Raw genomic sequence first — 24,361 nt, forward strand, 5'->3', positions numbered from 1 at the left:
ATAGAAGATTAGGGTTGGAAGAAACCTCAGGAGGTCATCTAGTCCAACCCCCTGCTCAAAGCAGGACCAACCCCAACTAAAATCATCCCAGCCAGGGCTTTGTCAAGCTGGTCCTTAAAACCTCTAAGAATGGAGATTCCACCACTTCCCTAGGTAACCCTAGGTCTGGACGGCAGATGGATGACTCCATCCCCCTTAGCAGGGAGTCCCTGACTACCACTACCCATCTCCTCCTCTTGGACCATCCCATGCCTTCCTGTTGATGGGGTCTTCTTCTGATCCCTTTCCTCAGATAACTCTTCCAAACCATTCTCTGCTGTAGTACCCGTGCAGAGAGCATGAAAATGATTTATTACCTCTATTTGCATTGGGGGTACATGAATGCTCCTCTTTCTTCTTCTGGAGGTCACATGCTGCCAATTTTCTTCACTGTTCTGGACTGCTCTTCCTTTACTTCCTTTTGTTTGTTTTAAACTAGCTGCCTCTTAATTTTGTTAGGTGATCCCTGGTTCTAGTTTTTGTGAAGAGGTAAATAACACTTCCATGTTCACTTTCTCCACACCATTCATGATTTTATAGACCTCTATCATATCCCCACTTAGATGTCTCTTTTCTCAGCTGACCAGACCTTTAATCTCTCCTCATACAGAAATTGTTCTATATTACTAATATTTTTTGTTGCCTTTCAATGTACATTTTTCAATTATAATACATATTTGTTGAGATGGGATGGCTGGAACTATGTTCAGTAATGATGGTGTGAATGTACCATGGATATATATAGCAGCATTATGATATTCTCTGTCTTATCTATCCCTTTTTAGTGGTTCCTAACATTGTTAGCTTGTTTGATTACCACTACACATTGAGTCTATGTCTTCAGAGGACTCTCCACAGTGAAGAGCTTTCTTCAGCTAACAGCTAATTTAGACCCCATAACTATTTATATATCATTGGGATTATTTTTTCAATGTCAATTAGTTTGCATCTATTTATATTGAATTCATCTGCCATTTTGTTAACTTGTCACACATTTTTTTGAGATTCCCTTTGTAATTCTTTGCAGGCTGCATTGGATTTAACTATTGTGTAATTTTCCCACTGCATTGTTTAGCCCTTTCCCCAGATCATTTATGAATATGTTGAACAACACTGGTACCAGTACACATCCTTGGGGGACCCCACTATTTACCTTCTCTCCATTCTGAAAAGGGCCATTTATTCCTACCCTTTGTTTCCAGTCTTTTAATCATTTACGGATCCATGAAAGGACCTTCCCTCTGATCCCAGCACTGCTTTCTTGCTTAAGAGCCTTTGGTGAGGGACCTTGGCAAGGGCTTTCTGAAAGTCCAAGTACACTCTATCCACTGGATCACCTTTCTCCACATATTTGTTGAACCCCTCAAAGAATTCTAATAGATTGGTGAGGCATTATTTCCCTTTACAAAAGCACTGTTGACTCTTCCCCAACAAATTTTATTATCTATGGGTGTGATAATTCTCTTCTTTACTATAATTTAAACCAATTTACCTGGTACTGAAGTTAGGTTTATTGTTCAAAGGGTGGATCCAGAATACAAACTAAACAGGTGACAACCAGTTGGGCCCATCCTTCCTGAGAAGAAAATACTGTTTTTTATTAACTTAACTAAGAGGAAAAATGATTTAGCTACATTTTCCGTGTGTTTTTGCTTGCACTGCTTAATTATGTTAGAGGTTGATGACTTCATCAACAATCTGTTTGTCTTTTCCTAAACAGCAGCCTTTTCAAACTAAAAGGCTTAATCATCGTCTCTTGTGTTTACAGAAGGGTTAGTTGGTGGTACATTATTTTTATGACATTGGGCATTTCTGTTTAAACTGGAGCCTGGGCACAACATTAATGAGAAAAAGAGTTCAAGATGTTTCATTCCTGTGTGTCTGTATGTATCTCTGTCCATATCTAGTTTCAGAGATTTCTTTTGTCAGTGTTTCCAGCAGCTAGAAATGTTTCTGTCTTATCTTGTTGTCCCTTGCCATATTTTGAAGCTGCTTTTAACTAGATAGTTTAGATTTTGTGAAACAGATTTTGATCATGATTCTTTTCTCTCTTTTTTTACATTTTTGAATAATCATACTTAGTGCTTTTCTCTCATAGATCTAAAAGCACTTTTAAAGGAAGCAACATATTGTTATCTTCATATTACAGACAGGAAAAGTGAGCTGGAAAGGGGATGTGACTTGCCCAAGTTCTCAGGCAGAGCTGGCTGAGAAATGGAAAAAAGAGTTTTGTAAGAAGTTTTATAAATTTCAAAGTTATGTTTGTTCTAATGCTTTCTAAAATTAGTATTTTCATGTATTCAAAGTTTGAAACAAAACTGTTTATTTTTGAGTTTTCTCTCTTCAGTTTTTTTGTGGAGTTGGTTGTCATGATTTCCCCCCCTTGATTTTCTGTTCTTAGTTTCTGAGTCCACCCTTTTTCTATTTTGTCACTAAAAACAAGGGAGGAGGGGTAAAAGGAGTTTAAAAAAGGAAAAACGAAAACTGAAAACTGGAAACCAACACCGAGAGAAAAAAAATCCAAAACCAAACAAGGTACACTTTTGTGTTTCAATTTTATAAAAAAAAAAAAAAAAAAGCTTTTCTTTAAAAATAAACATTTTAAAGAAAAATGCAAGTTTTGGACCAAAAGTCACTTAGAAAGTTTCTGATAGCTCTGTTCATATAGCAGATAAGGGATAGAACAAGGAATAGAACACAGGTTCCCTAAGTCCTAACAGAATGCTTTGACCACTGGACCAAGGTGCTTTATGTATATTAGTGATTTTGTCAGGTAAAGCTTCTTTTTGGTGTGTCACTCCTAGCTATAAGAATTTTTCATTTACATCCAGTATCATCTCTCTCTTTTTGAATAAAGAAATATTGTTTATTAAATAAATAATAGAATAAATAACACATCCTTCCTGCCCCCATCATTGCATACATCTTCCAAGATGGATGTTGTTGGTGCTAGATCTCTTGGAAGGTAGAAATAAATTGTAATAAAAAAAATAAAATAAGAGACAGTTATATATCTAGTAGTTATTACCCTTTGCAGCTTTCTAGGACTGACCTGATTTGTACAGGAAAAAATCTTGAAACTAATTTGTAGGATAATAAAGGTATAGATTATGTAACGGGGAATACTGTTTTCTGTGTACTTCACCTTTAAATGAATGAAGTTTGCCTGCTTGTGGGGACCTAGAATGTGAGAGAATCTGCTGGTGGATGACCCAGGCAATCCCCCTGAAGTGGGTTCCATTTTATGGAGGTGGAGACTATGGTGGTTGCTGGGATGGAGCATGGAGCATCCCTTTAATCCTACCCATCCCTTTCCCTTTTGCACCATCCCCAAGTGTGGATGTCTTGCATGGAGGATGCTCCAGTAAAAAAGGAAGGATGGTATAGAGTTGGCTGGCTCCTCTCTGTGCCTAGGAGTGAGTTCAGCATGTGGCTGTAAAAATAATGATTCCCTCACTTGGTGGCTGTGACTTAGAATCATAGAAGATCAGGGTTGGAAGAGACCTCAGGGGGTCATCTAATCCAGCCCCCTGCTCAAAGTGGGACCAACACCAACTAACTAGTGGTTCTCTTCCCACTATATAACACAGAGCCTCTGTTTTGCTTAGTCTTGCTAGATATTACCAATTATTAAAGCCCAATGAAAGTCAGTGCTTTCTACTCTGGTACTCCTAGCTACAGTAGCAAGTGAAAACACCAGATTTCTTGAGCTACAGCAAGGCTCATCGTGTGGTTACAGTGGTATAATTCCTGCATAGTCCCAGCTTTGACAATGACTTGATTTTTTGTGTAAGTCACTTAACCTCACTGTGTTTATTTACCCTTCTCAGGATTGGGGGATAACAAAATACCAACTACACATATTGTGATGGGTGATCAGTTAAGGTTTGCAAAGATGAAGAGAGCACTAAGCACTGTATTTCTGCAAAATTTTGTTCAACTGTTAGCTTCATTAGTGTCTGCAGTGGTGTGAACACTACAGGATTCTGGTAACTTTGAAGAACTTTGGCAGGAAATCCAAGGGTATAGAGTACAGTGCAGGAAAAATAATCCAGCATTTGGAAGTTCAGCCTCAAAGCCTATATAAAAATAAGCACAATGATTACAAATATACTGGATGCAAGCTAATATACCATCTGTATGCTGAAATTTGCTGCTTCTGCATCATTGCTTTTTCATTCAAACAGAGATAATGAGATTGTTTAATGATGATCTTCATGCTACAAAAAACATTAATCTGCACCCCCCTTTCCCCGAAAAAAGTCTCCCTCATCACTTAAGGGAGAATGGATGATTTCCTCAAATATATCAAATTAGTATTTGCAGTATAAATATCCCCATTAACTACAACCCAGAGCCCATTGGTAATTATCTTATAAAGAGTTTGTTTGATATTTTTATTCAAAGAACTCCCTATTTTATAAACTTTAGAATAATCTAATGTGTATGAGACACCCATAAAGCAGCTTATGTGTGTTTTCTTTTAGTTTTAAAAAAATGATAAGAGGGGCAACAGCTGAGCTGGCTTGGGGGGAAGTGGCCTGCTTGACTGAAGATCACCAGGCTTTTGAAGCTAGTTATTTAACAGAGAAGTCTTTCAGAACTGAAAAGTATGTGCTTTCTTTAATGCTTGAAAATACCAGTTCATGAAATGTCCAGTTACTTCTGGACAGGATGATTTGAGTGATTTTGAGCCTCTGAGATATTTGAACATCCTGAGCTGCCTTAGCTCATAAAAAAAGTATCAGAAATGCCAAATTATGTTGGCCAAAATAAAAGTAAATTTAGTTAGGTTTTGTATATATAAACACTATATTAAAAATGTGTGTGTGTGGAGGAGGGGAGATTGGAGGAGGAATAGGGAAATATAGTACAGGTACATATTTTTTTACAAAGCTGTGTTTCTGATTAGGCCTAGGGTAGATCAATCAGGGGCGAAAAGAGTGTGTTTCTTTAGAGGCCTGCATGAAATAAGTGAGTCTCAGTCCTGTTCCCAGGGGACAGGTGTCATATCACCACAACATCCCACCACCACAGTTAGAAACCAGCTGTAACCCTTGCTGGCTTTCTCAGCAGAGCAGCCAAGGAGTGAATAGGTCATAGAGACTGAACGGCCATCTTGTGCTTGAGAAGAAGATCCCTCCACATCAGGGTTGAGGGCGAGGCATATTGACAGTGCTGTAAGGAAGTTTGTATTGAATCTGTTGGTGCAGGCCTGATCCAAAGCCCACTGAAGTACATGGAATAATGCCCATTGACATCACTGAATTTGGATCAGGCCCTTCATGAATACAACACTTCAGTCACCAGCACGTTTTGCCAGTATTAAATATACAAATTATATTTTGTCTTCATAGTCCTATTTTCCCCCTTTGCTGTTCAGTTCAGGGGGTTGGAGATGGTGGTACAGCTGTTCTTTTCCTTTTTGCTGCACATTTCAGTGTCAAGTGTTTTGAAGTTATAACTGGGTGCCCCTCATAAGTGTGGGCGACTGTCCATGTTGTATTAACCAATCTATGGCTAACTGCAGTTTCCAGGACTACTGTTCTTCCCCTTTTCACAAGTATTGGATTAGGGCATGTAACTCCCTGAGCTCCAGCTGGGGAATTTATCTCCATAAAATTATGGACTTGGCAGTGAGCAAAAAGTGGAAAGAGTGTCCCAGTAAGCCTGTATCCTGCAGCTCTCTTTTTCCAGCAGAATGACGTGAATAGTGAGCATAATTCTGTGTCCTACCTTTTTATCATTAATTTATCCCAAGATAACCCCACAACTTTAAAGGCAGCATAATGTGAAACTCTCCTGACACTGCATTTCTGATAACATGTTAATTTAACTTTCCCAATATGTGTGACTTTCATTCTAATTAAGAAGCAAATAGTAAAACCTCAATCTCAGTTATATTTGCTTTAATGACACAAAAGATGAATCTGCTTATTAAGAACCATAGCACTTCATATTAATTGTTTCTTCCAGCATAAAGCTGAGGCAATTTCTTCATTTATTTTTCAGCATTTTAAGGATTTTTGTTGCATGCAGAGTTGATAAGATCCTTTAGATATATTAAAAGATTTGCATCTTCTTTTGGGAAAAAAATAAAACCTAAAGTTTGGACATTTAAAGCAAAATCAGATCTACATATAACATGAGTTAAGAGGTCACATGACTACAGTAAAAAAAAACATTAACATGCTCTGTTTGAGCATATACTAAATACAGAAATATTTGGGAACCACAGTTATAACACTTTATACCTAAATTTTATGTTTTCCTTTGATTGTTCACCTTCACTCTAATACTTGCTACTCCATTTCTCTTTTAGTTTCTCTATTCTATGGTTTTACTTCAGCCTCTCTTGTGTATAAGGCCCTACCAAATTCACGGTCATAGGATTTTAAGAATAATAAATTTCATTATTTCAGATATTTAAATCTGAAATTTCACGGTAATTGTAATTGTAGGGGTCCTGTCCCAAAAAGGAGTTGTGGGGTGGGGTCGCAAGGTTATTGTAGCTGGGCAGCAGAAGAGCAGTGGCTGCTGGCCAGGAACCTCAGCTCTGAAGGCAGATCCATCTCCAGCAGCAGTGCAGAGGTAAGGATGGCATGGTATGGTATTACCACCCTTACTTCTGCACTGCTGCCTTCGTAGCTGGGCCCTCAGGTCAGCAGCTGCCCCACTCTGGCCACCCAGCTCTGAAGGCAGTGAAGAAGAAAGGGTGTCCATACTGCGACCCCCTACAATAACCTTGCAACCCCCCTGGAACTCCCTTTTGGGTGAGAACCCCCCAGTTTGAGAAATGATGGTCTCCCCCCATGAAATTTCTATAGTATAGAGTAAAAGCATACAAAAGACCAGATTTCATGGGGGAAGACCAGATTTCATGGTCTGTGACATGTTTTTTCATGGCCACGAATTTGGTAGGGCCCTACTTATGTACCTTGTCTGTGGTTAAAGCTAGCAAGAACAGCAGAAGAGAAGAAAAGCTAAATTGAAGCATGAGCAAACAAAACAGGCTGTGGCAAAAACTCACGGCCACATCTGTCCGATGTTCAGACACGGATTCCTCATTGGTATACATTTGCAGAAGAAGATGCACTGAAACAAAGTGACTCTCATATGCCTACTAAGATGGGGGACTCCAATAACAGAAGCTGTTTTAAGAGCTTCCATCCTGGGCTGAGGATCTGACATCTACCCTCTCTGGATAATAATCAAGCCTCTTCAGTTAGGTTTTTGCCTGTGCCTTATTCCCTGAGGCTTATATGGATGGAAATTGTTCAGTCCCCTGCCAAATAGTTATCCATCTACTTGTGAGGTATAGCCACCCTACTATTCCAAGAGATACAGTATACTTAGCGAATCAGCTCATCCTTGGTCAAGTCTAAGTGCCATCCAAGCAACAGTACCCTCAGTAGGGGGAGGGATAACTCAGTGGTTTGAGTATTGTCCTGCTAAACCCAGGGTTGTGAGTTCAATCTTGAGGGGGGCACTTAGGGATCTGGGGGGAAAATAATAAAAAAAATATTGGGGATTGGTCCTCCTTTGAGCAGGGGGTTGGACTAGATAACCTCCTGAGGTCCCTTCCAACCCTGATATTCTATGATTCTACTACTGCATAGTTAACTTATTACAGACAGGCAGTATCTTCCCCCAGGAGAGTGAAGAGAAGCATTGCTTCTTAAATGCATTCAGTCTCTATGGGTTGTGATCCAGGCAGGAACCAGAGTTTTTCCTCTAAGCTGAACTTCCAAAATGATAGCATGGTGTCTCACTGCTGCAAGACAGGCTCAGCCAAAATGACTCTTATTTCTTTCTTTTCTAAATTCAATAGCCAAGTGTTTCACTTTGAGCAATTAAGCTCTATATTCAATGCAGTAACCAAAATAGAATAATCACTGCATAATTTGACTAGGAATCATGCCACAAAAGAAAAAGCTATTGTAATACTCCTGGAAGCAAATGTGCTGGCAAATTCTTTTTCTTTTTTTCCTTTTATATATGAATGTTTTCCTGGGTCGAGTGAGTTGATGAGCATCCTCAATTCCTGCTGAAAGTGTTCAACATCTTGCATGATCAAATCCTTGCATAGAAATGATGTTATTCTAATTGTGTAGCATAAATCCTGGTATAACTAATTTGGAGCCCTGTTAGGAACATCTTCAGTTTTGGAGGGCAGGAGCAAGTCACACACATGATAGGGAAGTTGTTTTGCATCCAGGTGATTGTGAATGGGTGAAAGTTACTTGTCTAAATCTGAAAAATGAAGAGAGCTCTTCTAAGATAGGGAGAAGGCCAGTGCTTAATTTATAGTGAAAGAGGTACTAGGGCTCAAGCAGGTTTTTTACATTTATTGATGCAGCAAGGCCTGAGATGCTGAGACTTTGAACTGCCGAGCTTAGGGGTGCCAAGGCTCAGCTGTGGCACAAATAAATCACTGGGGAAGGCTTACATATAACACATCATTCTCTTTTAAACAAATTGCCTTTTAAATCAGTTTCCCTTTACTTCTTTACCTGTAAAGAGCTGAACTGAGATTTAGGTATTAGGTGGCACAGTTGTTAGTGCATTAGATTTCAGTTTAAACCTTGATTATTTCACTAGGAAAAATGTTATGCCTGATTATTGGGCTTCTTTGCATCATTCTGGCAGCGGAAAGGATCCTTAATTAAACATTCACATTAAGGCCCCTTTACAATGCCAGAGTGATGTAAAAAGGCATTAGTGCCAAAGAGCATTAGGCCCCTTGTTCCTGATCATAGTCTAAACCATGTCACCGTTTGGCACCCGATCAAAAGCAGCCAAAGGCTGGAATCTAAAGTGTTGTTGTGAGTTAGGATAATGTATTGGAGAAGTCCAGGACTAGAATAACCAAGCAGGTTTCATTAGGAATTGGGTAAATTGAAATAACAGCATGGGGGTTCCAGGGTTCGAACAGCCGGGCTGTTCTTGGGAATGAGGGAGACCATAAACTGCATGAAATGATGGGAGGGGGCATTGCTACATATTAGGACTGAGATGATTTGGCAGTGCCATGAGAAAAGTTAGAGTGTCTGCCTGCTGGATAGCCCCTCCAGCCAGTTTATTCTTCAATTTAATGGACAAAAAAAGAAAAACTAAAAAAGGACCAAAATGGGGGGGGGGGGGGGCAGGCAGGGGAAAATTAAGGCAATTTTAAAATACTTAGTGTCTATAGTTTACATATTTTAAAACATATGCAGTATAGTTTTTTTGCTATTCACAGAAATATGATCTTGATAAATTGGAGAATTGGTCTGAAATCAATCCGATGAAATTCAATAAAGACAAGTGTGAAGTGTATTACACTTAGAAAGGGAAAATCAAATGCACAATTGCAAAATGGGGAGTAACTGGCTACGTGGTAGAACTGCAGAAAAGTGGGCGATAGTGGATCACAAATTAAATATGCAAAAAAAAAGGCTAAAATCATTCTGTGGTATGTTAACAGGAGTGTCTTATTTTGGGATGCACACATTAAGAAGGATGCGGACAAACTGGAGAGAGACCAGAGAACAGTAATAAAAAATGATAAAAGGTTTAGAAAACCTAACCTATGAGAAAAAGTTTAAAAAACTGTCCATGTTTACTTACAAGAAAAGAAGACTGAGTGGGGACCTGATTACAGTCCTCAAATATATTAAGGGCTGTTATAAAGAGGACAGTGATCAATTGTTGTCCATATCCATCAAAGATAGGACAAGAAGTAATCTGCCTAATCTGCAGCAAAGGAGATTTTGGTTAGATATTAGGAAAAACTTTTTAACTATAAGGGTAGTTAAGCACTGCAATAGGTTACTAAGGGAGGAGGTTGAATCCCTGACAATGGAGGGTTTTAAGACCAGGTTGGACAAAAACTGTGAAGGATGGTCGAAGTATACTTGATTCTGGGTCAGTACAGAGGGGTGGGCTAGGTGACCTCTCAAGGTCCTTTCCAGGCCTACATTTTTAATATTCTATGATTTCACAATGTGCACACTCCTCAGCCTCTACTTCTTTTCCATTTCTACTTGCAGAGTCTTGCCTCTGTCTCCCATATACATACAGTTTATAAATAAACACATACAAAATAGTTAAGGTAGAAGCACAGTATCCATTTAAAGTCTTATTTCCCCCTTATACCTCTGCATAACTAGAATCCTCAAGAAATAGAATATTGGCTTCATAGTATATATATATAAATTACACACAAGAAATGATGTTAAAAGAAAGTTAAGGTGGCGAAGTCAAGGCCAGTCACAGTATTCTACCTACCCCAGCTCCCAAGCCCATACTTCTCCTCTGTCTCCTTGCTTCCATTGTCTCGGCTATCCAGTCTCAGTCCCAGTGTCTCTCCTTCCACCAGTTCCACGTCCCATTCTCACCCCTGGGTCCTTGTCCCATTCCATTCCCCCTTCCACCCAGCTCTAAGTCTGGCTCTTGGTTCCTCTCCATTTGAATAAGGGAGTTTCCTCCTCCATGTTGTGCTGGCATCAGAAGGAGAAGATGAGAGCACAGGAGAGATACAGTCTTCCTGCTCTCAGTTCTCATGTTCAACAACTATGAGCAATAATTACAGGGAAACACCTGCTCAATCCCGGTAGGCCTGGCTGGAGCATGCTCAGTGCAATTGGAATCTTCAGCTGCCAAACTCTAACACGTCTCCACTGAGCATGTGCAAAATGCAATTTTTCAAAGGCTTATCATTTAGATAAAGTGAAGTTTTTTCACAGGTTTAGCGAAAGACACATCCCTGACACCAAGGTGACCTCCTTGCCAAAAGTTAATCCCTTACTCCAAAGCAAGGAGGCATGACAAATTCTCAGCTAAACAGTGGCAAGAATATTTTTTAACCATAGGAAAACAAAATATATCTCCTTAATCTCATTCTCAGAAGGGGTTGAGCTATTTTAGCTAAAAATTTAAAAAATAAATCAGCCTGAGGAAAACAGCCAACAGCGGAAATTTCAGCCCAAACAGGTAAAGTCTGGCAAGTAAATGAAAACAGTATTTTGAGAAGAGTTGGGCAACCAATACTGACTATAATTATTATGCATTCTTTTGCCAGCACAGTTTAGGTTACATTTACCAACCTGTCCAGGCATACTTATTTTCCTTTGTCTGTCGTCAGAAAGAATCCAAAGGAAATAACTACTGTGCTATTAGGGAGGTTCCATTTGTCGTCCGTATGGTTTTTCTCTTCTAAGCATCTCTAATGCCTCATCCATCCCATTGCTTGTCAGAATCATGGAAAGCCAGCACTTAATCTTCCTAAATATTCCCCCTTAGTCTCTCTGGGAGGTTTTCTTTCACTTAACTGTTCTTGTAGCTAAGAGAATAAAGAAGGGATGAGGCCAAACAGCCCAAGCCTCCATTACCCTGTTTCACTGGCCAAGAAGTAAGTAGAGTTTCCATTTGGATGCCTTTGTTTTCTTTTTAAAGCAGAACGGCCTTTTAATCCCCCCACCCCCTCAAAACAGATGAATCCTGGTGCTTCAATGTCTCTAAATTTCCTATAGACTTTTAGAAAACATGTGATTTAAAATGCCACACCTCCGAAAATGAAAGCATTGTCCTGGAGAGCCATTGTAAAAAGATTTCTCTTTACCCTCTCATGATAAATCCCACACAAATACACAAACTGGTGGAAGGACCTAACAAAAGAAGCCACTTGTTCTAGCCAATACTTTCTTAGCAGAGTCATCACTGCATGAGCATTGAGCAGGGTTAGGGTCAAATACATCCCTCCTATGAAATTGAGGTGATGAATACATTCAGATTATCAGCTACTGTGGTTCATTTAATCTCTTCAAGTTGTAGATATGTCTTGTTTTCAGTGGAGAACAAAGCATGCTGCACTCAACAATGAACCTTGTCTGGAAATAGCATATTTTCCTCCCTGAAAAGGACAATGATGTTACATTGGTAGATTTTCCATTGACTGTTTCTGATTTCACACTTGAATACATACTACTTTTATCTTTGCTTTGGAACTGGACAGTTACAGTTGAGTTTGTGGCAAATTGATTGTGAGGATTTCAAAGTCTGGTGAACTAATTCCTCCAGTATATCTGGTCCCCTGCATGATAATTGGGCTTGTGTTGGTTTTGTTATCATAGCCTAGACTTAGAAAGAATTTCTATTTTTTGTTAAGTTTGGGACCCTATGAGTTCCATGAGGCAATAAAGAAGCTCTTGCGAAAGACAAACTGGTTTGGATATGATCAAATGAGAATAAACAACTGTCTTCAACTATAATTTCACAAGCAAGAGGAGGATCAAAACTCAGGAGTGCCCAGCTCTGTTAGGTACAGCATGGAGAGCAGTAGCACATGCTACAGTACCATGGTGGTGTCTTGATGCCCCTCAGATGTGTCTGGAAAAGGACCATTTATAGGCAACAGTCTTCGGAGATATTCATTTCATGACCTCTCTCCTGAGACTATGAAGAAAGGTAACGCCCATAGGAGATGGTTCTTGTGAAAAGCCCACTTCCCACCTAGCAACAGGAATGAGTTATCTGTCTTATTTAGAACACCATCAGGCCTTCTTAGCAGTAGATTACTAATGTACTAGGCTGAATCTCAGTAAACTATAGTATATTTGAAAGCCGCCTTATTCTACTTCCTGAGTTGTCCAGTCCTATTCCATACTACTCAGTTGTCTAATTTATGGAGAGCCATCCTAAGTGCTGGAAAAACCCATGAAAGCTGCATATTTCTGACATCTTCATATGCCCCTGTAATTTTCTTTTATTGGTGGTAAAACAGAAGAACTATAAAAGGGACTCTGCAATTGTTTTGGGAAGAACTGACCTTTACACTACTTTGCATAATCAGCTAGCCAGAAAAAAAAAAGAAAAGGGAGAAAATACCATTCTCTTGCACTCTGTGCATGTCTGTTGTGACCAGGCTGCTTTACTGTGTAGGACAGTGTAATGTAATGTTAAAGTAATTGGTCAATGTAATAACTCCTTGCTTATTAAAGGGACACATCTCATTGCAATAGGCAGTGGTTGAGTAGCTTAAATAATTTGTTGACCTTCAAAGCAAATTAGATCTGGGATTTGTTTTGTAAACTCCTTGTATTTGGAGGATGAATCAGCATAAAAAGTCCTCAAAACACAAAACAAAACGAAAAATCTTCAAAACGCTTTTGTTTTGAAAGATGCTGTAGGAATGTAAAATAATCTTTCAAAGCTCTTTAAAAACTGTAAATACAGGAATAATTTCACCCATCATTGAAATGCAGCTAACTCTAGGGTGGAATGTGGCAGGGAACAGGAACGTTACACCACAGTTTGGAACATGAAACTTAGAATTTAAAGAAGTAGAATTCAAAATAATTGGAATTCATCTGTGGTTTGTGAAAAAGTGCTATGCCACTCATTTAATGATGATAAGTAGTAAGAACTTTGGTTTTGTGTCTCATTCCAAAGATGGTGTTCCATAGCCACAGTCAGGGACAATAAAACAAAACTAACTCAAAGGGAAGTGCACCATCTAAAGTCCTTGTAAGACACCTATGCACTTCAGCTGTTGCCACTTTCATCAGAGTTGCACAGATCTTGAGTTTGCAAACTGAAGTGCTCTTGGTATGTGGGGAAGCTTGATATCTTCTTCACTGTAACTAGATCATAGCAAGACGACAGATTGGTGAGTCACAGTTTCAGGATCTGTGGCAGTGATTCCCTTTTCCTTATTTTTTCCCCCTCAACAACATCAAATCCATAACCTAAAACTGGGGAAGGGGGGCGCGGAGAAGTCAAGTACACAGCTTCCACAGAAACAGGAATGATATCAAAGGCCGGTGTTTAGTTTGACAATACTAACTTTGATATCTAGTGTTAACCAGTTGGGAATCCATCAGCAAGGCTCCAAGTAAGGTTGTTTTGCTGAAAGTGTGTATACCTTAACAATGTTACACGAGCTAGTCTTGAGAGAGAAAAGGAATAGTCATTGTTGTATTTTAAAATAATTGCCCACCTACTTTTATTGTGTGAGTTCAGAGCAATGTCAAGTGAAGAGCTGGAGGTCAAGGAGAAAATAGGAAGGAAGGTAATAAACAGGTCCTTTCAATAATTGGGTTTGTAGGTATGTCTGTGACCTATTTCTTCAATGACATATATTCAGATAAGAGAAATGTTTTATCTCAGTCCATTTCCTTAATGGTCAAATATCCATATCACCAAAACAACCAATATAGCTGGCAGTACCTGTCAGCATGTCAAAACAGAGGCATGTTGGCAAGATCTGGCATGGAGGAAGCTTGTGCGGCTGCTTTCCATGCTGTCTGCATAGTTTCTAATGCTGTCAGACTGGCATCTTTCACCAGCAATAAATTCACGTACAAGATTTTGAGCAAAGTGGCATCTATATTTAAATGTTCACCCCCAACTTAACTCAGGAATTAATTATCTCCTTCCATCTGAGGATCACAGAGTAATTTGCAGACATTAATTTAGACTTACATTCTTTCAGGTAGGCAATTCATTTTTATAAACCCCACTTTATAGATATTGAAACTGGGGTTTTGAGAGTAGACACAACATGCCATTGTCCGAGTTAGGAGTAAGAGGCCAGGAGTTGGAATCATGGCAATCACCTTTTCTAAGCACTAGGCAAAGTGTCTTTGTTTGGACTGAAAAGTGGATTGAGATCTTGTTTCCTAAAGGCAAATCTGACTTTGTCTGTGTGTCTGTCATTCCTGTGAATGAATGTCCCTGCTCAGTGGAAAGGGAAAGGAGTTATGGTTTTTCTATTCCCCAGGGGTGTTTTGGTTATGTCTGCAGGTAGACAGCAGAGTTGAGAAGTTTAGCCCCAACCCATGTCTTCTGTTATTATGATTTATTAAATTGCAAAAAAGGTGTTGAATCTCTCATTTAATTGTAAAATCGATTTCTCTGCATGAACAATTCATCTTAAATTATCTGCATTTTTCAGACGTTATAATGTAACTCCTTGAAATTAACTCTTTCTATTTAAAAAGTGAAGACTCTACTGCCCATAGGGAACAAGGATGGACAACACAATTTCTTTAAATGATAAGCCCTAGACCCTTATAAATCATGCATCCGCAGTGTTTCTCAAGATCCAGGGACCTTTTAAAAGAAGCTGGATTCAACTGTTAGGCACAGTTTATACAAGTTTCACACCTTAGTTACTGGTCTCCTTGTTCTTTGTTTGTACAGCACCTAGCACAATGGGATCCTGGTACATTACTAGGGCTCCTAGGCACCACAGTAACACACAAAATAAATAATTATAATAGGGACTGGCCAGCTCTGAAGGTCAAGAATTGGCTAGTAGAGTTGCTTTTTTGCTACAGTGAGTGCTGACTGGTGGACCCCTATGCCCACCTGTCTATGCTCCATCAGCTACACTCCTGACATGCTGTACTTGCCCCACCCCATCTACTGATATGCACCCCATCTCTCAGACTGGGGAGGCCACTAGGGAAGACACAGAACATTGCAAGAGCTGGGCCATTGGCTGCGACATGGTGGGCACGGTGCATGTGGGCCTCTTTCCGTAAGGAATATGAAACAGAACAACTCTTCTGCTACTCGGGGATGAGTGGTGAGGCAGAGTACACAGGTGCACTAGGAAGGTGGCAGGCAAGTTAATTGGGAGATAGAAGGCAGAGAGCAAGAATAGGAATGAAGTAAGGGTGACACTGAGAACAAAAGTGAACAGTTCTAAGTTTACTCATGTTTTACCCATGACAAGACCACTTGAAGCCTGTGCTAAGAGCTCAGGGTGAAAGTGTGTTCAGTTTACATAATCCAGTGGAGGGCACAAAAATCCTGTTTTATGATAATGTTGGTCCTTATTTGACCTTATGGCAGGAATTTGCTAGTTTCAACTAAATATACTTCAAGGTTGCAAACAAAGACTTAAAAACAAAGAAGGACTTTGCTAACTTGGTTCCTAAATAAGGAGATGAACAGGTTCTCAGAGGTCTTTTTCTGACACTGGTATCAGACTGTTGCATCACTTGGGTACTAAATGGTCAATGTTTGTCATTGTTGCTACTGCTAAACCGCAAAACTAAAATGTTTGAAATGAGAATATAAAAATATCAGCAAGCAGGAAAACAGAAAACTGAAGGATCTATTTAGTGATTTGTTGTGGACTCTTGTCTTTGTTCCAGTGATTCATCCAGGAGAGCATTTTGCTAAGAGCCACTTGTTTTTTTTATCAGACTGCTTTGACAAGTGGGAAACAATGGCCTTATAATTTTTAATCATGACAATACAGTAGCATCCTCATCTCTTCTTCTGTTAGTTGCAGACTCTTTAGACCCTCTTTTCTTTTCCTCAGAGAGAAAACTCAGACTTTCAAATCTGCCTTTTCCTAGCACACACATGCAAAAATCTTGCCATCTCTATTCTTTTCTGCTTTATAATATGTCTTCTTTAATGGAGTTTACGGTATGAGAAATGTACTGAAGAAGACATCAGACTCCTGTTCAATTCCTCTGGGTGGTCCATGATTTACCTCAATCATAATATTTTAATTTACCCAGACATGTTAGTTAATAAGGCTGGGTGATTTCCAGACGACTGGGATAGACTTTCATAATTGAATTGGGGACATAATGGTGCTGTAAATAATGGACTCTCTTTACACATAATTGACTTCCACCTCAAAGATCTTGGCTTCCTAATTCATCCAAGACTAAAGAAAAAATTAATAACCCTCAGATCAGAAAACTCTCTGAATGGTGTCAGAAAGTAGGTAAAACTTCTTTTAGTTTCCTGGCGTTTCCATGTATTTCTGCAAACGTGAGAGTATCCCCAAATGTTGATCAAAACTAAAGCCACATGTTTCAAAACACTGGAGTGTCTATTTGTTTTCAAGAGCAGCTTTCTAGTTTCATTAGTAATAAACCATACTCGCTTTAATCTCTCAAAGAATAAGGAAATAGAAGATACCTAATTACAAAGCAAGTGTACTCTCTCATTTATTTAGTTGTATTAAACAACTTTGTAATAGACATGTTAGCTCTAATTTTTCAAAGATAGCCTCTATTTTTTGTGGGGGGGTGGGTACAAGTTTAAATCTGCAAATCACTGCATCCACAATCTTTTACCCACTGTTAATTATGGGCAGAGCTGCAAGTTTGCGTCTGTTGTTATGTTGTTTCTGAACAAAAATTGTAGACAGAAAATTATGGTCAGAATGATCTGAATTTTAGATTGGGAGTGAGAAAAAACAAAAGTAAAGTCTCCATGGCAGAGCAAACAATCTTTGCACTGAGCTGTAAATTATCTGGCTGCCTCTCTCTGTAGAGTACAGAGTCCTTAAAGATTTCAAGACATAGTACATAAAAAAGCAAAAGTTTACATGGGTGAATACACCTAGTAACTACCAGTCTTGTGGAGGCAGACCTATAGAAGTACTCCCAGTTGTGCCCATGCTTCATCTGAGGCTGAGTTGAAGCCCAGTTGAAAATAAGGGTCTTGGCCCTGAAGATCTTGGTCCTCCTATAGAGTGCATGGTCTGGGCCTTGGCATCTTGTAAGGTCATTTTTCTCTCCATGCCCTGCCATGGCAGTCGTGGTCAGTGGGGTCACTGTGCCTGACAAAAGCCTAGGACAAACCTCATAGTAGCCAGCATACAGGATTTGTTGGTTGGGAACTTGTTGCTTTGGAACTTGCTCTCATCAAAGATCAGATTGAGTCTATACCTTGCTATTTTCAGGGCAAACTGCAAAAATCATCTCTTCATGCAGGCACTATTCTGATAAATTGGCTGCACCACATGGAGTCTAACCCACTCATTAAGAGATACTGGGGGGTGAGCTATCCAGGGTGTTCTTGCATATGAAAATGTATGCATTATAAAATGCATCCAACTGGCTACAGTGATGAGTGCTTTAGAAATGACTGTAGCATTATTAATAATGTCACCCTTTTACATCCTAGCAGCTAGCTACTATTTGGGGTCTTGAAAATTGTTTCTGTTAGGAAAAATGGACTTATCACCATTACACATGCATCTCATCCGATTTAATATGGCATTGACTGTGGGCTGAATTTTCATAAGTTATACCTGTGAAAAAGGATTGTGCCTGCTGAAATAATACAATTCGCATTAGTCTGGGCTAATACCCGCTCTTATGCACTTACCAGGTGATTGTGCACACCATGTGTTTGTGAAAATTCTTGACTTGCACGGTGTTTAACTGTTTGTCCTGTTAAATGCAAGTATTGCATGCATAGTGCATGCATGTGCATTTGTATGTGTGTGTAAAGTTTGAAAATGTGACTTTACAATTTACTTATATATCGAATAATTATGTTTTTCCTACATTGAGATTATTATTAATATATGTACAAAACAGACATATGCACGCACACATACATGCATGCACGCACATACACACAATTCTTCTGCCTGTTTTGAGCTTCACTTATAAAAATAATAGTTTTATTTATACCAGAAGTGATTTAGAGCTGGTGAAAGGTGCTGGACTGATCATTCTGGACATTTAAGTATGCAATTTTCCCAGAAATATACAACCTAGGAAATATCAAGGCAAGCTTCCCTCACACTGCCTCTGAAGTGACTCCATATTGACCTGGAAAGATCATTTTTGGGAGTAAATGGTCATTCAGTCAGCATTACCCAATCATTCCTTAGCTTTGGTAGTGTTTTTCTCATCCTGTGTGTGACAGGAACACCAGTAGAAACACCAAGATTCAATAGGAACTAGACAGACGTGACCACCTCATTTCATGTGCATGACTAAGCAGTCATCAAATCGTGATTACATTCAATCACTGGCAACCTGGGTGGAATCTGAGTGAGTGAGCCAGGGATGAAAGGTTCCATGTCACTTGACCAGTTCACTGAGTCTTCTACTTCCAAAACCAAGTATATTTTATGGACTTAATTTAGAATGATGCCAAAGCTCCCTAGCTTCAAAACAAGCCTCTTTCAACATGCAAGTCATCCAAGAACTAAAGCTACAAAACAAAATTGTTCTGATCGCTATTGACTTTTTACTATATTCAATACATTATAACGATACGTGCACAGTACAGCATAAAACACGCCAAAGACAGTATTTTACACTCTGTCTTCAGAGCAGATGGAGCATTTAAGCCTTACTAAGTTTAATGTGCATAATGTTCCATTAGAAGTGAAGACAATTGACTGTGTATAACTGTATTAAGCAAATGCACCATGCTGAACCATTTATTATATTTAATCAGGGCTGGGGGGAGGGATGGAACTGTCTCACATGTAAATAAGTGGATTGGCACCATTATAGAGCAATGGGAAGAAACTGAGAAAGGGAAAAAATGTAGTCTGCATAGTGGAAAAATCATTGGGGTTCCATGTGTAATGTCATTGAAGAAAAAGGCCATTTTGTCCATACTGGTGTTTATTTTCTAGAATATTACGGCAAAACTCATATTCCAGATTCTTATTTAATTGAATGTTTTGTTCAAAGAGAAAGTTAAAACAGGAGCAGTAGTTCCAAACTGGACCATTGGGGGAGCTGTTTTTTTTGGCTTCTTTCTGACAGAGCAAAAGGCTTGTCTTTACTGCAAAATTAACTTGAATTATCATTTGAATTGGCCCTCAGCATGACTCCTGTCCTCATACAAAAACCATTAACTCAAGTGTGGCGGTGCTTTTAACTCAAGTCAGCTGACCCAAAAAGGAGTATAAGCTAAAACACAAGTTAGCACTACTCGCCAGCAGCTAACACAACCAATCCACAGTGTGGACCCAGGCTAGCTCCACTCAAGGGCTGCTAGTCCTCCAGACCCTTCCCATAATTCTCCTGTGTCTTCAGAAAGGAGAGACAAGTTCACAATCCACTGGGAAAGAATTAATATAGTGGCTCAGCTTATTAGAGCACAAAGAACCATGAGAATTTTAAAAAATGAAAATTGAAAGCAAAAACGTGGACAGCTTTCATTTTATTGCACTCAGTATCAAAAAAAGAGGGAGAGGAAAAATCAAAATTAAAATAATTGAAAATTTGCCATTTTCCAAAACACAATTCATAAAAGGTGTTCCAAAAAACAAAAGTTCTGTTTTGAACCCTGCAAAGTGGAAACAACTTTGATATTTCATTTTGTCCACCACAAAATTGTTTTTACATGGTTCAACCATCTCTGTTCCCAGCCATCCCTTCCATGCAGAGGTGAACTTGGTTCAGTAGGAATCTGTTAGGTTGTGGAAAAATCTGTGAAGGGATGTGTCTGAATCTCCTGTGTTTGAGATAGTTAGAATTTGTTTGAACTTGGCACTAGGGAACATACAGTAGGGAACAGTCCTATGTGGATGGATTAGATATGATCTATTGCAACACATCCTCTCCATAATTTCTGCAAAATAAATGTGTTTTTCCCCAGTCCCAGGTGAGAGGGAAAATCGTGCCGTACAGTTGGTAACCTCAAGCATTAAGTTGCAAGATGTGTTGGTCTGCCCTGGCGGAGAGCTCTTCTTATCCATCACTAAGAGCCATAGATCCTATGTGCTTTTGTGCTGCACTATCATTCTCTCACAGTAATGAATGATTTCTATTTCTTCACTGTTTTGTCTTGCCATTGCAGGTTGACAATTCAGAAGTTCTCTTCCATTCCCAGTCTATTCACTCTTTCCCCTCTCCTACCCCTTCCCCTTAAAATGTGATATTTCTGGCCATAAAGTTTTAGAAATGACACATTGTGACAGACTACACACCTGTATTCACACCTTTCACACTATTGTAATAATATTGTACAAAATATGGCCTTGTAAAGTATCACTTGATAAAATATGTATGAGAATACTGTATGTGAAGTTATAAGATTCCCATCTATGATTTTATTAATACATGTTCCAAACCCCACAGCCCTGCCCAAGCAGAAGTCGGCAAACAGGTCTGTCCTAAACAATTAAATGTGTGCTTGACGTAATTTGCACTTAGGGAGCAAACAGTCATCAAGCAGGAAGAGAAAACAAAGGAAGTTCAAATAGGTGAAAAAAAAACAGCAGGGAACATCCTTCCAATAGTCTCTTTATCTCCTGGTTCTCAGCTGCAATCGTTTTTCAAGAGTGGGACAGGAACTATAAAAAAAGGAAGGACAAAGACACGAAGACACCTCTATATTTCTCCCTGCCCACCTCATTCTCTGCATCTGAGAAGACAAAAAGAAACAGCCATTCGATTCTGGGGGAGGGGTCCTGACCTGAAAGTTTGGTCAGTAATATGCTGGAGCATGTGCTAAGAAAGTTGGCTTTGCAACTAAGATAGTTTCTTAGGCGGATATTAGTGTTTTATCTTTATTTTACTTACAATCATTTCTGACTTTTATGCCTTATTACTTATACTCACTTAAAAGTTATCTATTTGTAGTTAATAAACTTGTGTTACTGTTTTATCTAATCTAGTGTGTTTCAGCTGAAGGTTGGGGGTAACTCCATTTACAATAATAAACTGACATATTATTCCCTTAAAGCAGTGGTTCTCAACTTATTACACATTATGCGGCCCACGATGTGTTACCTGGGTCCCAGGGGCCGGGTGTCAGGGCAGCAGGAGCCTGGACCCTGACCCTGGACCCTGGATACCCACTGCGGACCCCCACCAGCTGGCTGCCCTGACCCCAGACTCTCGCCATGTGGGGCTGTCCAGGAGCCCCGGACCCCTGACCCTGCAAGGCTGGTGGGCAGCCCCGACCCCCAGACTCCAACCACGCAGGGTGGGCCAGCAGCCCTCACCCCAACCCCGCAGCACTGGGCGGCATGGCAGTTCATACCCCTCCACACTGGGCAGCTGGGAACCTGGTGGGACCCCGGAATGTAGACCACCCTTTAGCACACAGCTGAGCTGGGACATGTGGCCCATGGGCCGTAGGTCGAGAACCAATACCTTAAAGGAATAATGGACTTAATATATTTGTACTGTCCCGAAGAGGGCTGGCAGTACAGGATGTAAATTTCTAGGGGAAAATCTAGGAATGCATGTGTGTTGAGGTCACCCAGCACTATAAGCAAGGCTGGTGAGAGCCATGGTGTGACTGGCAGACTGCAGTTACCCACAGACACTCAGGGTGTGGCTTGCATGCTGGAAGGCTGTTTGTGAGTGGCCGAGGTGGGAGCTACTACAGGAAGGCATTGTAAGGTACTCAAGGTTTCAGGGGAGGGGTGACACAGCCCCTCACTGGTCTGTATTGTGCCCCAGTATGTCCCACACATGCGTCTGCATATTAAAATATGGGGACCTCCCCTGCACATCAAGAAAACACTTCTGCATACCTGTAGGAACTCTGATGATACCTCCATTCCTTCCCTCTCCAACACATGCAGAAAATATATGCCCATGACTGACCCTGGGTTATGGATTAAGGAGGAATAGACCATGATTCCAATATTCACATACTATCTGGGTTGGCTGCAAAAGGGATCACTGCTCAGTGATGTGAGAACTGAATGCTTTGCTCCTGCAGCATTTCCCAAACTCTGGTAGCTTGGAGAAACAATAGATTCAAATGAGGAATTGAACCCAGCTCTTGCACTTGTCAGAGCACAGCCACCAGATAGGTCCTGTTGCATGGAAATGTATCCTCTCTTGTCTAGCAGTTAATAAGAAAGAGATTAACTAGAAGTACAATAAAAATAAAACTATGAATTTGTATGGTGGTCAAATGACACTGACCTTAGTGATGTTACCCCTCATTACTTTGTGTGACTGAGATCGAATCAGGCCCATGATGCATGCATTTGATTGCAAAAGGTGTGCTGTCTCTTTTAGAGGTAGAAGTGAAAGAAAATGAGTTGAGCTCTGAGGAACCTGAAAAAGTTTTAAATAAATACACATATTGGTTATAGCTAATGGGAAGCCCAAATGGGAAAACATCTCCTTTAAATGTTTTTGGAAAATCAGCCAAGCACATTTTATTATATTAAGGTAATGTTTCAAATAAAATAATAATAATCCTAACATTTTCAGGATATGATTTTCAAGGCAGGGAAGGATGCTTTTCTGCTGTTATCTTTCAAACTACCAGTGTATTTCAGTGTTTAATCATTACCACAAGCTATTTCAATTTCCAGCGTAAAGTAATCTGCATTATCTTACTCCCCATATAGTTCCTCTTCTGCAATGGTTGATTATTTATCTGTTATCCTAACTTTTGGCCTGGTGTATCCATTATGTCTCCTGTCCTAACCCTGTCTCTGGCTTGGGCAGCATTGGAGCTTAATCTTAAATCAATGCGGCATTCCTGAAAACCAAGGAACCATGTATTTTAATTTCTCTGTTAGTGAAACTTCATGCTTCAGTGGATTTAGGAAGGAAACAAAGAGCTGCAAAGCAGCCACCCTACCTCTATCTGTTTTCATTTACTGGACAGAGGACTCCATATGAGTAGAGCAAAGATTCCAAGACTGATGTACTAAGTCAGACAAAGCCTGGGAGGTGAGACAAAGAAAGAGACATGCCAGAGAGGGATTCTGGGAGTCTCTTGTTAAAAGTCCACCACCAAATGGAAGGAGTTTTGTGGTGATAATTCTGCTCCTGATGGGGCTCACTTACTTTCAGAATATTTCTAAATCACCCCTGCCAGAGAGATGATGTTTCTGGAGAGTAAACAGTATCACAGTTCTCTAGTTCTTAGAAGAGCGTCTGCTGGTTGGGCTTCTCCCCTTGGTCTGAGAATGTGCTGATCTATAGCCTGCTCATCAGTTTATGTAAATCAGTATCACTCCACTGGAGACTAGCCCTTAACTTTCTGGGAATATTGCAAGCCTCATTTCTTGGGCTTTGGGTGATTGATTTGGAGGTTTTAATCCCTGTGGAAGAATTTGTTTTGTATTGGCACATTAGGCATGAATATATCATGTCTTGTTGGTACTGGCAGAACCTTTCTGTTAGATTCATATTGGGATATTTTATTAGAGATTCCTGGAAAATGGAAGAAAAAAAATGGTGCAAGATCTTGAAATTTCAAAGTTGGTTCCATTGTGCTGGGTTCAAATAGAGCCATTTTTTTCATTTTAAAGAACCCACAAGTTCTTTCGTTTTGAAATATGTATTGAATTTTTTTCTTTACTGCAAAAACTGAATTTTTTTTGGTAAAATTAAGAATGTTGATAAACTTATAAAGAATTTTTTTTAACAAAAATGAAAAATCACAATGATTATTTTTAAAAAGAGGCAAAAACTTTGTAAAACAAAAAAGATTTATAAAAAGGGCCATTATTTTGACCAAAAACAGCTGGTGTTTATCTGTGTTGTATACTAAAGATTGTACAGTAATATTTGAAGAGAAATTGTATTAAGTCTAAATAAATATACTTTGAAACAGACCAGATGGCACC

At 39.6% G+C, this 24,361-nt stretch overlaps 1 long non-coding RNA gene across 1 annotated transcript in view; it reads left to right on the forward strand.

The window, feature by feature from the left end:
• The first annotated feature begins 2,491 nt into the window (after nucleotides 1-2,491).
• The window catches only part of LOC311523087, a 116,528-nt gene continuing 94,658 nt past the window's right edge, over nucleotides 2,492-24,361 (forward strand). The window contains exon 1 of the long non-coding RNA XR_014712256.1: nucleotides 2,492-2,574. This is a non-coding gene — a long non-coding RNA (uncharacterized lncRNA). The remainder of the gene's footprint in view (nucleotides 2,575-24,361) is intronic.

This window comes from Lepidochelys olivacea, assembly GCF_965140295.1.
Source record: "Lepidochelys olivacea isolate rLepOli2 genome assembly, chromosome: 6".
Lineage (NCBI taxonomy): Eukaryota > Metazoa > Chordata > Testudines > Cheloniidae > Lepidochelys > Lepidochelys olivacea.